Here is a 15,309-nt window from a genome sequence, read left to right on the forward strand (position 1 = left end):
TAGGGCTAATTACCATCACATTTAGAGGTTCAAAATCAACAATGATCATGATAATAAGAATAAAAGAGCAATAAGCCAATGAAAACATGGGTAAAGATTGTGCACCAACCACTTAAGGAAAGAGAAATGCAACCAGCTTTAAGTCTTTGAAAAGATGATCAAACTCACTCACAGTAAGAGAAATGCAAACTGAAACTACACAAGAAAGCTTTCACCAACTAATCTTTGTTTCGAAGAAGGGAAACCACACAGGCTGCGTCCTCTCCATCTTACCCTGATGGAGGTAAACGAACGCCCATCAGTGGCAAACGGCCGTTGCAAAGCAACACCAAGACCAGCTTCACGTTCAGGAGAGAACACGCCTCTGGTGCTCTACCTGCGCAGAGAAACTTCACTAGTTTCTTCTAGAATTTCTGTAGAAATGATCCCTGAAATGATCCCTTTGCTCTTATTGCTCGGGCTGGAGTGCAGTGGTGCAGTCTTGGCTCACTGCCACCTCTGCCTCCCGGGTTCAAGAAATTCTCCTACCTCAGCCTCCGAGTAGCTGGGGTTACAGGCAGCCGCCACCACGTCCAGCTAATTTTTGTATTTTTAGTAGAGACAGGGTTTCACCATGTTGACCAGGCTGGCCTTCAATTGAATTGCTTTTTTAGAAAACTGAAGTCTTATAAAATATTGTGTTGGGGAGAGTAAGGCTTCTTGTTCACTCCAGGTGGGGGGTTATGTAAATTGTAAAACCACTGTGGAAGGCAGTTTGGGCAACATCCATCAAATTATAAATAGGCCAGGTGAGATGCCTCACACTGGTAATCCCAGTACTTTGTGTTTTACTTTCTTTCTTTCTTTTTGAGATGGAATCTTGCTTTGTCACCCACATTGGAGTGCAGTGGCGAGATCTTGGCTCACTGCAACCTCCCCTGCCTCCCAAGTAGCTGAGATTACAGGCACATGCCACTGTGCTTGGCTTTTTTGTATTTTTAATACAAACAGGGTTTCACCTTGTTGGCCAGACTGGTCTCGAACTCCTGGCTTCAAGTGATCTGCCCACCTCAGCCTCTTAAATGCTGGGATGACAGGTGTAAACCACCTGCCTGACCTAATCCCTGCACTTTGGGAGGCCAAAGCCAGAGGATAGCTTAAGCCCAGGAGTTTGAGACCAGCCTGGGCAACATAGACAGACCCCCATCTCTACAAAAAATTTTAAAATTAGCTAAGCATGACGGTGCAAGCCTGTGGTCCCAACTATCTGGGAGCCTGAGGAGAGATGATCCCTTGAGAGTTTGAGGAAGCAGTGAGCCATGATTGTGCCACTGTTCTCCAGCCTGGGTAACAGAGACAGACCCAATCTCCAGAAACAAAACAAAATTACAAACGCACAGGCCTTTTATTGCAGCATTTCTCCTTCTAGTAATTTATCTGCCCAGGTAAGAAGTGACACATGTATGAGGTTATTTGTTTTTGGATTTTTGTTTGTTTTTGATAAATTCTATTTTGAAAAATCTGAAACTTACAGAAAAGTTGCAAGTAGGGTTCAAATAACTTTTTTTTTCCTGAATTACTTGAGAGTAAATTGCTGACTTCATACCCCTCATTGGCTGAATACTTTAGTGTGTATTTCTTCCAAATAAGAACATTCTCTTTTACAACCAAAACACAGCCATTAAAATCAGGAAACTAATAAATATGACAAAGGAGAAAACTAGAATAAAACCTATGGTGTTGGATTGGAATTGGGGGTATGGGAGTGAACTCACAATTTCCAATATGCAGTGAGATAGAAAAAATGTAGATATAAATGTGTGTGTGCACATGTGTGTTCCCCAGCTCTGTCCCCTGAAACAGAGACATCCTAATAGCAGCATCTAGGGACCAGGTCTTGGCTTTTGAATATCATTTTTCATAAAAGGAATGAGAGCTCCTTGGAAAAACAGCTGATTCCAGGGCTGAATCAAGACAAGTATAAGGTGAGCCCAGAACTTTTAAGATTATGATGGTGTTTTGAAGCTGTTACTAGTTCACTCAATTCTTCACCAGTATTAAAAACTGTTTTTTCAAGTACTTTGGGAAGCTGAGGTGGGAGGACTGCTTGAGTCCAGGAGTTTGAGACCAGCCTAGGCAATACAACGAGACTCCATCTCTTTAAAAAATTTAAAATAAATAAAATAAACTTAAAAAAATAACACTGGTCCCAGATGGCCTCGGGGACAGGCAGTGTGTAGAGATAACAAATTGCTGGAAAAGTCAGATCTTCATTCAGTGTTGGCCCAAAAACTATGAGCTGAAAAGCATGACGTACCATGGAATGACGGCACATGGAATGACAGTCAGCTGCAAGAAATGGCCCAGCTGAGGATTAAGCACCAAGAACTGACTGAATTACACAAGAAACGTGGGAGAATTGCAGAATGTTTGCAGACTATCTCTGACCTGGAGACGGGGTGCCTAGATCTGCGCACTAAGCTTCAGGACCTTGAAATAGCCACCAGACCCTGAAGGATGAATATGATGACCTGCAGCTCACTTTTACTGCTTTGTAGGAAAAACTGAGGAAAACTGTGGAAGAGAGCCAGGAGCTGGTCACCAGATGGATGGCTGGGAAAGCCCAGGAAGCCAATCGCCTCAATGTAGAGAATGAAAAAGACTCCAGGAGGGGCAAGCCTGGCTGCAGAAAGAGCTTGCTGAAGCAGCAAAGGAACCTCTACCAGTTGAACAGGATGATGACATTGAGGTCATTGTGGATGAAACCTCTGATCACACGGAAGAGACCTCTCCTGTGCGAGCCATCAGCAGAGCAGCCATGAGACACTCTGTCTCTTCCTTCCCAGTCCCCTAGAACAATGTGGATATTCATCCTAGTTCTGGTAAAGAAGTGAGGGTACCAACTACTGCCTTATGTGTCTTTGATGTGCGCAATGGGGAAGTCAATGCTGTGCAGTTCAGTCCAGGTTCCCGGTTACTGGCCATCGGAGGCATGGACTGCAGGGTTAAGCTTTGGGAAGTATTTGGAGAAAAAAGTGAATTCAAGGGTTCTCTATCTGGCAGTAATGCAGGAGTTACAAGCATCGAATTTGATAGCGCTGGATCCTATCTCTTAGCAGCTTCAAACGATTTTGCAAGCCGAATCTGGACTGTGGATGATTATCGATTACGGCACACACTCACGGGACACAGTGGGAAAGTGCTGTCTGCTAAGTTTCTACTGGACAATGCACGGGTTGTCTCGGGAAGTCAAGACCAGACTCTCAAACTCTGGGATCTACACAGCAAAGTCTGCATAAAGACAGTGTTTGCAGGATCCAGTTGCAATGCTATTGTCTGCACAGAGCGATGTGTAATGAGTGGACATTTTGGCAAGAAAATTCATTTCTGGGACATGCGATCAGAGAGTATAGTTCGAGAGATGCAGTTGTTGGGAAAGATTACTGCCCTGGACTTAAATTCAGAAAGGATTGAGCTCCTGAGCTGCTCCCTTGATGACTTGCTAAAAGTTATTGATCTCCGAACAAATGTGGTCAAGCAGACATTCAGTGCACCTGGGTTCAAGTGCGGCTCTGATTGGACCAGAGTTGTCTTCAGCCCTGACGGCAGTTACGTGGCAGCAGGCTCTGCTGAGGGCTCTCTCTATATTTGGAGTGTGCTCACAGGGAAAGTGGAAAAGGTTCTTTCAAAGCAGCACAGCTCCTCCATCAATGCAGTGGCGTGGTCACCCTCGACTCGCACGTTGTCAGTGTGGACAAAGAATGCAAAGCTGTGCTGTGGGCACAGTATTGACGAGGCTCTCAGGGCTGGGAGGACCCCAGCGCCCTCCTCAAAAGAAGCACGTGGGCTCCCGCAGCCCTGTCCTGGCATGTGAGGTGCTGGGTAAAGCATGGACCTCCCAGAGAAGCTCAAGCTATGTGGCAAGTAGCTCTGCTGTGAACGGGATTTCTGAAGATTTGACTGAGGTTTCTCTTGACCTGGAAGAATAACACTGAAAAAAACCTGATGCAATCACTTAGCAGAGGTTCAGTTTCCTGACTTGGGAAACACTACTAGCTGTGATCTTCCATACCTCACTTGGAGGGGCACAGGGCCCCACTGGGTTTCCTCACCAACGGCAGCACCAAAAACAACCCCACACCCAGGTGGTGTTCTCTGTGCTTTCTCTCACCCTTCCAAAGTCGTTCTGGCCTAACGCGTGTCCCATCACCTTGGGGCCGTTTGTCCAGTGAACTCAATTTAAGCATTGGATTAATGGAAACTGAGACTACAGCCCCCTCCGTGGTGGGCTGCATGAATGTGTCTCGTTACTGCTGAAATTTCCTCAGATCTCTTAACTGTTCCTCAGAGCTTTCTGGCCCTTTTTCCCCCATAAAATTCAACATATTTAAAAATCTCCATTTGGTTAAAAAAAATTTTTTTGTTTTGAGGTGGGAGAGGATGTGTGAAAATTTTTTCCAGGGAAACGGGTTTGCTGCAGAGGTAAGGATGTGTTCTGTATCGATCTGTGGACACCCAGAATGTGGGTGCACACAACATGGTTGGGGGTGCCAAGGGATTCGAGACCTCCAGCATATTCGCCTGAAGCTGGTGATTGTGGCCACAGCCCCTCTGCCAAAACTGCGTGCAATGTCCTTCGTGCTTTAGAGCAAGAAGCCCAGGCCCAGAAGCACAGCAATGCCGTCTTTCCATTTCAGGAGTTGTGATGAAGGCCAGGGAAAACCATTTATCTTTACCATTTTACCTGTGTATAAAGTTTTGGTTCCTTGGATGTGTGAAACAACATTTCTATCACTTTTAAATTTGCACTTTGTTTTCTTCCATACTTGTTCTCTGGACATTTGGGGATATGAGTGCTAAAGCTGGTGAGAGAAAAGAGTGGCCTTCCCACCGACGGGCCTGGCCTCCATCTGCCCTCTCTTCCCTGCCTGATCACTGCTTTCCAGTTTGCCCTTCAGAGAACTGAAGGAGAGTTGAAATTCACAGGCCAGGGCACGTCTTTTATTTATTTCATTGTGTTGTCCAACAGAACTTAATTGTAAATAATAATAAATCTGTTATATACTTTTCAAACAAACAAAAAAAATTAACACTTAACCATAAACTTAATGTTTACTATGTGTTAGGCATTTTTTGACATTATTTTGATTAATCCTTACAATGACTTTAAGAAGCAGATTATCCTACCTTATATGTCAGAAAACTGAGGCTTCCCTTCCTGCTGTGTACCCCATCCTCCAGCGCCTCTGGCAGCCTGGCCTGTACCATATAACTATACCTTGCAGCCTTGGCTGGCTGGCCGACCAAGGAATTTTTTTTTTTTTTTGAGACAGAGTTTTGCTCTTGTTGCTCAGGCTGGAGTGCAGTGGTGCAATCTTGGCTCACTGCAACCCCCGCCTCCTAGGTTCAAGAAATTCTCCTGTCTCAGCCTCCGAGTAGCTGGGATTACAGGCAGCCGCCACCATGCGCAACTAATTTTTGTATTTTTAGTAGAGACACGGTTTCACCATGTTGACCAAGCTGGTCTTGAACTCCTGACCTCAGGTGATCCACTCACTTCAGCCTCCCAAAGTGTTGGGATTACAGGTGTTAGCCACCATGCCCAGCCTGACCAAGGAATTTGATACTTGATCCAAGCTGGGTCAAACAGTCTTGAGACAGACGAAGATGTAAGACTTAAAACTAAAGAATGAGAGACACAAAGATAAGAAATCATTATTAAAGCTGAGACAGGTTAACAGCAGCACCCCGGAAAAAAGGCCACTGACTCCTACTGCCGAGTTGTGGTTGTCAACCCTTCCATGTGCTCTATAGTGGTTAGTTTTATGTGTTGACTTGACTGAACTATGAAATAGCTGGTAGAACATTATTTCTGGGTGTGTCTGTGAGAGTGTTTCTAGAAGAGATTAGCATTTGAATTGGTAGGCTGACTAAGGAAGATGGCCCTCCCCAGTGCAGATGGGCATAGTCAAATCTGCTGAGGGACAAAATAGAATAAAATAGCAGGGGAAGGGTGTATTTTCTGGCTGTCTGAGCTGAGACATCCAGGTTTTCCTGCTCTTGGGCATCCGTGTTCCTGGTTCTGGGACTTCCTGACTTAGACCAGATCTTATATTCTACCCATCCCCTCCACCTCCCACCCCCACTCCCTAGTTCTCCAGCTTTGGGGTTTGGACAGGAAGTGTACCATTGGCTTTCCTGGGCCTCCAACTTACAGATGGCAGATCATGGGATTTCTCAGCCTTTATAATTGTGTAAGCCAATCCCTCATAGTAAATATCTCTCTCTCTCTCTCAATCTCTCTCTCTCTCTCTCTTGCTCTCTCTATACATATATATATATTATTTATATATATATACATACATATGTGTGTATGTATATATATGTGTATATCCTATGAGTTCTGTTTCCGTGAAGAACCCTGACTAATACATTCTAACAAATTTCCCCTTTTTGGCTTATGCTCGCCAGAATCCATTTATATTGCTAGTAACCAAGGGAGCTTTAATGAATAAGCAAGAATCACATACGGTACAGATGGGATTTGAACTTTGGACTCCAAAGTCCTGTTCTTTTTCAGTACACTACACCATCACTCCTGAGAACCATTTATTCACACTAACAAATATACATATCCAAAATCCACAGCTCTCTATTCCAACAAAACTTTTAATGGGCTAATTCTAGCCCCAAATCAATGTGGTCATCCTGCTGGAGAGACCATACGAAGAAGCCTCTGGGAAAGCGAGCCCTGTGGTGACACAGGGAGGCCCAGCTACCCCAGTGTCCCAGGTGAGATGTTCCTGTCATGATGGCAGGTGTGTGAGTGAAGCCATCTTGAATGTTTCTGATTCAGCTGCCATCTCATTGTCAACGCTTGACAGCCAAGACTGGCAAAAGAACCATCCCGCTAAGCCCTGGGCAACTCACAGAATTACAAGAAATAAGATGGTTGTTGTTTTAAACCACTAAGTTTTGAGATGGTTTGTTTTGCAGCAAAAGATAACTAAAATTGATGGCTTCTTTGGAAAGGTAGCATGTGAGATGAGAACTAAAAGACTGAGGGGAGGGGGCGCTGGGGGATGGCAGATCAAGGCACAGGTGTGAGGAAGGAGCTTGATACATTTGAGGAGATGAAAAGGCCAGTGTGGCCCCAGTGTAGAGTGGTGGGGAGGGTGGTACCAGATGAGGGGAGAGAGATCATGCAGGACCCTGTGCATCTCAGAAGGAGCCTGGACTTTATCTAACTACAACAGACACAATTGAAGGAATTTTTGTTTTTAAATTTTTTTTGTAGAGACGATGTCTCAGTATGTTGCCCAGGCTGGTCTTGAACTCCTGGCCTCAAATGATCCTCCCATCTCAGCCTTCCAAGGTGATGGCATTACAGATGTGAGCCACCATGCCCAGCCCATTGAAGGGTTTTAAGCAGGGGAATGACATGGTCAGATGTTGAGTTTTCAGGTGTTGCTCTGGGTGTTGGGTGGGGGGATGGCAGGTAACATGGAAGCAGGAAGAGTAGGGCATTTGTAATAGTCCCCATGCGAGATGATGGGAGCTTCAATGAGGATGGTGGATATGAAGGTGGAGAGGAATAGAGGAGCTCAATGAATATTTTGGAGGTGGAATAAACAGAACTTGGTGATGGATTGGATGTGAGGTGTGAATGAGAAGGAAATGCCAGGAATGACACCCAGATTCCTGACTTGACAACTGGGTGGAGGCTGGTGCCATTTACTGAGATGCGGAAAGTGGTAGGAGGATAAGATTTGGGTTAGGGGGTCCAGATCAAGGGTTCACTTTTACACATATGAAGTTGGAGATGTCAGGGAGACAGCAAGTGGAGACGTGAGTAGGCAGCTGAATATCCAAGTTCTCATTTTAGAAAAGTGATCTGGGTAGGCATATACACTTGAGAGTCATCAGCCTAAAGATGATATTTAAAGCCATGAGAAGAAATGAGATTGCCTAGAGAGAGAGGAAAAAGAGAAAAGAGGCTCCGCTAACATTAGATAGATGCCTGGTAGAGAAGGGAATCCTAGCAAATCCTGAACATCACAGGACTTCCCTTAAGGGCCACAGGAACTAGGTTCAAGGTGCTTCTACCTAACAGCTCTTTGGATATTTGAAGAGAAGGGGTAGTGTCCACCCCCAGGTTACGCCTTCCAAGTTCCCTCTGTCTTTCCTTGTAAGGCATAATTTAAAGTTCTTCACCATATGGGTCGTGCTCCTCTCAAAGTTCCTTTATTGAGCTGAGTGTAATGCTCCAACCTCAGGTAGAAAGAGACCAGCCAAGCCATTTATCACTATCCCTGGTTAGTGATAAATACTAAATAGGGAGCAGCATCGGGACAGGGAGGACAGATGAGCCTGCTCAGTTGTTGCTAAGAGATTTTTCACTGCTTCTCCCATCTGTAGGAAAGGGCTAAGGATTTCAGAGAAAGCCTCATAAACAATTGAATGAGCTCAGGCACTCTGTTATTGCCTGACAGCCTCAGTGGCAGAGACCTAGATTGTTTCCCAGAGGAAAAAATAAATAGTGTAAAACTTTCAAGATGCGCGTGTCAAAAGGCTGCATGCCTGCTTTACGGTGAGAGCTCAAGATGGATGGTTTGGGAACAGCCAAAACCTATAAACACAGAGCAGAAAAGTTCTCCATCTTTTGCTCATTTATTCCACAAACTTTTTCATTGCTGAGATGCCAAGGCCTAAATAAATATGCAAGCTATGCCACTGTTCTGCTCTGAGTCCTGGCTGGAACAGGAGACCTACATTCTTCATTAATGCTGTTCAGATTCACAGGATGAGTGCTCTGCTTTGGTTCCTGCACATGTTGCCCAGAAATCTAAGGAACAAAAAGCATACGTATGTGTCTCATGTGCCTGTTCACACACACACACACTCCACATACATATCCTAAAACTTCCGGATGTGGAGTTTGAAAACGTGCTCAGTATTACTCTGGCAGGAAAGGGTTTTTCATTCCTTACCTCCTTCTTTCCTCTCTCCCTAGAGTGGATGAAGTCTTTGCCAAGGTAGAGACTTGGTCAGCATAACAATGCAGAGATTCACCCAGTGGAGGCTGTCAGTGTTATTGAGATCTAGGTAGATGCTCCCACTCTGAAGAGGGAGGAAGCACAGAGAGAGAAGGGAGCCCCATGAGATGATCTGGTAACTGTTGTGTTACTTAAAGGCTTGGCCTTCATTCTGGCCCTAGGGAGGGAGTGTGCACCATTATTCTAGAGCAGTGATTCCCAAAGTATGGTTTCCCCAGGCATCCCACCTCCTGAATGAGAAACTCTGGAGGTAGGGCCCAGCAATCTGTATTTTAAGAAGTCCTGGAGGTGATTCTGATGCAGGCTCATGCTAGAGTCTCACAGTATGGCTTTCTTTCTAGCAATAAACTCTATCTTTATGCTCTTTCAGGTATTGTGTGCATACAATTTTACATTTGGGAGATAAAAAGAAAATTTTGCTTTTGTAACACAAACCGCAGGATATTTGGGGCGGATATGAAGAGGGGAGAAATTGGCATTTTAAAATCTGAGACAGCTTTTGTGTTCACCAAAGTGGGGCAAGGGTTAAAAAAGATTGCAAAACACTGATTTAGAGAAAAGAAAGGTCACTCTGAGGCAGGGGACTCAGGCCCTGGGGTTTCATGCAGCAGGATGATGGGGTTCAGAACAGACTATCCCAAATATGGCACTTTGGCATTGGCGGAAGCAGCAGAAACAACAAGGCCTCTCTGACCATTTTCTTCTCTTTTGAAGCAGCTCATAAAAGAATTCCCTGATCTTGCTCTGAAGTAGGTCATAAGACCCTTACATGAGGTGCCCACCCTATACCCACAAGAAAAGAATGTTCTTATCTCCGAGGACACAGGGACACAGAGAAGATTCTGAACAGGCCTTGCTAAGTTCCCCCAGTTTATTACCATTGGAATAGTGATAAATTAGTGTATTATCCGCTTTGCCCACATCTGCACGACTGTCCACTCTTTATCAAACCTAAGCATAAAAACACACGGGTTTTTCTGTTTCTTTGGGTCTTCATTTCTGAAGGCCCCTGTGTCATGTCCAATCTAGATATTAAATAAATGTGTATGCTTTTTTCTTGTTAATCTGTCTTTTACTATGGGTGCTTCAGCCATAAACCTAGTGAGGAGTGAGGAAGAGAAATCTTTCCTCCCCAGTGAGGGCCTGTGAGAGAAGGCCAGGAGCTCACCACGGCACACGAAGCCAGGCTTGGAATGGGCTTTTCTGAAGGTCTATTGTTTTCCCAGCAGACCTCCTGAGAGAGTAGTGTGTGTGCATGTGGATGTGTGTATGTACCTGTGTGTGCAGGTGGTGGGGGTGGGCAAGAAGAGAACAGGAGGGCATGGGGAACATTTCTGTCACACCACCATTACCACCATTTCCCAGTATGTGGCTCTCAGCCCTGGGGAGAGCTGGTCTGCAATAAACCAGAGACCTTAGAATACAAAGGGGGTCGATTGCTAGTTTCCAGGGACTCTCAAGGTTCATCCTGTGTGGCCTCCTCATTTGCAGTGACTCTCAAATTCAGTAGACCCTCCCTGCCCAGAGATTCTGATTCCATTGGCTTGCTGTGGGGCCCAGAAATCTGTTTTTTTTTTTTTTTTAGACAGAGTCTCTGTTCCCCAGGCTGGAGTGCAGTGGCATGATCTCGGCTTACTGCAACCTCCACCTTCTGGGTTAAGCAATTCTCCTGTTTCAGCCTCCTGAGTAGCTGGGACTACAGGCTCACACCACCACACCCAACTAATTTTTGCATTTTCAGTAAAGACAGAGTTTCACCATATTGGTCAGGCTGGTCTCAAACTCCTGACCTCAGGTGATCCACCTGCCTCGGACTCCCAAAGTGCTGGGATTACAGGTATAAGCTACTGTGTCCAGTCAAAACCTACATTTTTAAACATGCCTCTTCCCTCCAAGTAATTCTAATGCAGGAGCTTCATGGACTACACCAAGGATATCAAAAAGTTTTATTTTTGGTGATGGCGATGCTTGGGAGGAGGAGGGGTGACACTGAGGAGCAGGGAAGGGAATGTTCTTGGTCATTGGAGCCTCTGAAGGGCCGCTTCCTCCTAAGTCAACCAGTTACTAAGTAGCAGCGGAAAGGCAGAAGGGCAGCCTACTTGAGAAGTGTCCACTGGACAGGGAGAAACATCAGTTTGGTAGTAAATATCAGGTTGTTAGTTGATCCTGGGGACCCTTGCAGGTCACCTGGTCAGCTTGGTTGTCAGAGGCATGCTACCTGTTCTTTCTGGAAGGGAGTCCCTACAAGGCCACACAGCTACTTCTGCGGGTTGAGAAAGAACCTTGGGAGAGTGTGTAGGGCAAATGCACCCACTGAACATCTACCATTAGGTAGGAAAGGCATTTAGACAACATAGTGAGACAGCTCAGTGTAAAGGGGACCAATGCATCCTGCTGAGAGAGCCCTGCAATGACGGAGGAGTTCTGGCCTGTGCTGGCCAGTGAGGCAGCCACCAGCCACATGTGGCTTGTGAGCACTTAAGATGCAGCTAGTGTGGATGAGGAACTGGTTTTTAAACTTTATTTAATTGTAATTAATTTAAATTGAGACTCAAATAGCTGCATGTGGCTATGACTGCAGTGTTGGATAGTCAGTCCTAGTGAGAAACTCACATTAACCAACCACATCTCAATGCTGGGGTGGAAGCAGCTCTCAGCGGGCCCTCCCTGGGTGAAACGGTAGCTCTATCTAGTCCTAAGGAAAGTCTAGGTGCTTTGTAAGTCAGAGGCCGAGGATTTGAGGCTTCTGACTCCTTCCAACCTCTTCACTGCTCTGGGAGGATGTCTCTGAGTTATTTCCCAGTAGCACTCCTGCTCCAGGGCTCTCAGCCCTGTCCAGTTCAAGGTCAAGGGCCCCATCTGTAACTTGAATACCAGCTCTGCTTTATAGCTCTGGAGGAACCACAGGGGAAAACCACGGATGAAGGGATTTAGTGTCCCTAACTTGGAGCACAGGCAAGCTTCACAATTGCCCCCTTATACTGGTCTCCCATTTCCCACTTAAAAGATAAAAAGGAAGATAAAACATAAAACAAAAGGAAGCTATTCTAAACGAGGACATTTTTAAAAAGCAAGAGCACAGATACAGTAAACATCTAGTTGTGGGAAAACATAGGAACCCTCAGCTAGCCTAACAAGGCTGCCCCAAATGGTCCAGCAAAATCCCTGGTAATAAAAATCCCTCCCACAAGCACCAAATAACCTTCAATTATTTTAGACACATTCTGTACTTCTCTGCCAAGGTTGGCAAAAGATATCCAGTCTCAGCTTCTGTCCAGGCTGCCCTGAGGAAGCCTGAAGGCCCAAGGTACTAGCCCCAAGCTCCAGCCCTCCCTGAGGCCAGGGCATCAATCAGGTATAGTAGCAGATCTAGGGTGGGGGCTGGGCTGTGAGGGTCATGACTCAGCTGAGAGAAAAGGGGGGCACTAACTCTAGCACCAGGAAGATCTGGAAGGATCGGAGGAGACCAAACAGTGATGCTAGCCTCAGGCTGGCTCCCTTGAAAGTGGGTTCCAGAGGGAGAGGAAGGCATGTGACTGTTCTCAGCCTGAGTGTTCTTCCAACCTGGCCCTCCAGGCAGGACATGGCCAGCCTGGACCAGATCGCAGAGCATCCACAGGTGTCATGTTTGCATCTCACCCTGTAGAAAATGGAGTTTGCGAGAGTCTTGGGCAGATTTGTTTTGTCAACAGCTGGCTTTTCAGGTGTCCTGAAGAGCTGTCTATGTTATCCAGGGGCTAGGGGTCTGGATCTTCTCTGAACATTAGGAAAGAGCTTGTCTCTGGGAAGGTGATTTCCTGTATGGGCTATTGGTTACACATGACGGGGAGCAAGAGCAAACTGAGGCCTTGGGGAAAAGCAGGTTGCTGAGAAGGTAGTAACAAAACTCATTCCTCCCTTCCACTTCACACACCAGCCCCACTGTCTAAAACAGAGAATGGTCACATAGGGCAGCTCTAAAGGTCAGAATACTCTGGTTACTGTGGTCTGGAATGATAACTGAGTGGCTAACGCCCTTAAGGTGAGCAGTAGAGCTTCTGATAGTCTAAGGATAAAGAGTGGCAGAAGAGCTATGAACAGAGGTGTCTCTACCATGTAGCTTTGCAAAGTGTAGTGATAAGGGATGACAAAAATCTCGAGCCCAAGCATACAGCAAGAGGCAATCCTGACATTCAGAATTCCCAGCGCCTGCCTCCTCCTTCCCTCTCCTAGAGAGGCTGGGTGCTGCCAGGTCAGTGTCGCTGGGTGTGACTCATGTCTCAGCAGCCCTGCCTGGGACACTGACAGCCACCCCCGCCCTTGCAGGCCTGCTTGAGACATGACTGCTCACTCCTTTTATTTATTCCCTGTTCCTCAACCACCTCACGTCAGCCCACCCCATGACTAATGGGCTCCCACCACCCACACCGGGGCATGCTGAGAGGGTATCACCAGCACTGCAATTACCTGGATCATTCAGGCCCAAAGACTCTCTCCACCCCCAGCCACCAGCACCAGCTTTGTTCTGAAATTATCTGCCTCGCCCCAGCGATTCTGATGCCCTGTCTACCCATGAGGTGACTCTGTTGCCACTGTTTTCCTCTGGTTGTAAAGGCCAGTGCTGGGCTGGCCAGTGATTCCTTCACACTGGCCATGTCACCAACTTCTCATGCCTCAGAAACATGGTCATTTTAGAGCTAACTAGATCTTAGAAATGACTTAAGCCAGTGATCCACATCAGAAGCACCAAGCATCTTTAAATACCCAGACATGTCCAGGCCACATCCCCAGAGATACCCCAGAACTAGCTCTAGGTATGTATATGTATATAAAGCACACTTGTCCTCCTGACTGGGAACCTCTGCTCTGGTCCAGCCCCCTCATCTGACCCAGAGGGAGAAGTATCTTGCCCAAGACACAGGCTGATTAGTGGCAGAGCTAGGATTGGATGTGCCTGCCTCTCTTCTCTTGCACACAGAAGAGCTTACCTCACTGGACAGGCATTCAAGTCTCCCTACCCCCTCAGGCTTGCCCACCATCCATGTCCCTGAGCTCTCCCATCAATCTTCTGGTTCTATCATTACTCCAGCCTGAAATTTCCTCACCACCCCTCATGTCGTTTTCCTCCTGGAAGCATCTCCATCCATTCCCCAACTCCATCCATCCCCAGTTTCCAGACTAACTCACAGTGAGCCCTTAAGCCCTTCCTCCACTAAACTTATTATTATTATTATTATTATTATTATTATTATTTTTGGAGACTGAGTCTTGCTCTGTTGCCCAGGCTGGAGTGCAGTGGCATGATCTTGGCTCACTGCAACCTCCACTTCCTGGGTTCAAGTGATTCTCCTGCCTCAGCTTCCAGAGTAGCTTGGATTACAGGCATCTGTTACCACGCCTGGCTAATTTTTTGTGTTTTTAGTAGAGATGGGGTTTCACCATGTTGGCCAGGCTGGTCTCGAACTCCTGACTTCAGGTAGTCTGCCCACCTTGGCCTGCCGAAGTGCTGGGATTAAAGGCATGAGCCACTGCGCTTAGCCCACTAAACCTTTTTTGTCCATGCCTGGGGCAAGTTGCATCTGCTGGACAGTTCAGTTTGCCACAGCACTGTGACACTGACTCTGGGATTTTACAAGTTGGAAGTTGCCTTTTTCTTTAGGTAGCTCTGGAAGGGCAGGGAGCCTTCTCCATCCTCTTGCCCACAGAGGTACTAAGTGAATGTGGGGATGTGAGTCAATGCGACATTGTGATGTCCCATACTCAGAGGAAGCATGCTCACCTTTAGATGTTTGGTTTTGGAGCTTTGCAATCTGGGCTCCCTTTACAGATGAAACACTGACATTTTCCATTTGTGTAAACATTCACAATGAGACAGGCCTCCAGGCAGGCCAGCAAGGACCAGGGACTGGCAAGTGCTAGGGTCTGGAGGAGGAGACAATTCCTGCACCCCAGGCTGGCCAATACCATTCGGGAGCACTAAGAGGTAATAAACAAGGACAACTGTTATCACCCAGCAGACTAGGAAACATCTAAGTTGTGATTTTTTTAAAAATTAGGGAGTCAACTCAGAGCAGCCTCCTTCCTACTGCTGCTTTCATCTGCAAGAACACAGGCTGGAGACAAGTGAGGCTGCCAAGCGTGGATACCTGGGAGGGTGGATACTGGCTTGCGGGCTCCTGCCAACTCCTGTACACTTGAAAGGACACTGCCAGTCCAGTGTGCTGCCCAGCTGGGAGGGCAGGCCTAGCCATCTGCCTGCCCTCGAGGAGTGCAGGCATTTATGTCTCTGTTTGTG

At 46.5% G+C, this 15,309-nt stretch overlaps 2 pseudogenes; one reads left to right on the plus strand and one right to left on the minus strand.

The window, feature by feature from the left end:
- Window positions 1–243: 243 nt before the first annotated feature.
- Window positions 244–443, minus strand: LOC116560699 (annotated as a pseudogene).
- Window positions 444–2,322: 1,879 nt separating this feature from the next.
- On the plus strand, window positions 2,323–3,980 carry LOC116560665 (annotated as a pseudogene).
- Window positions 3,981–15,309: the final 11,329 nt, after the last annotated feature.

The sequence above is a fragment of the Sapajus apella genome, unplaced genomic scaffold (genome assembly GCF_009761245.1).
Source record: "Sapajus apella isolate SASKATOON/1434 unplaced genomic scaffold, GSC_monkey_1.0 scaffold26, whole genome shotgun sequence".
NCBI lineage: Eukaryota > Metazoa > Chordata > Mammalia > Primates > Cebidae > Sapajus > Sapajus apella.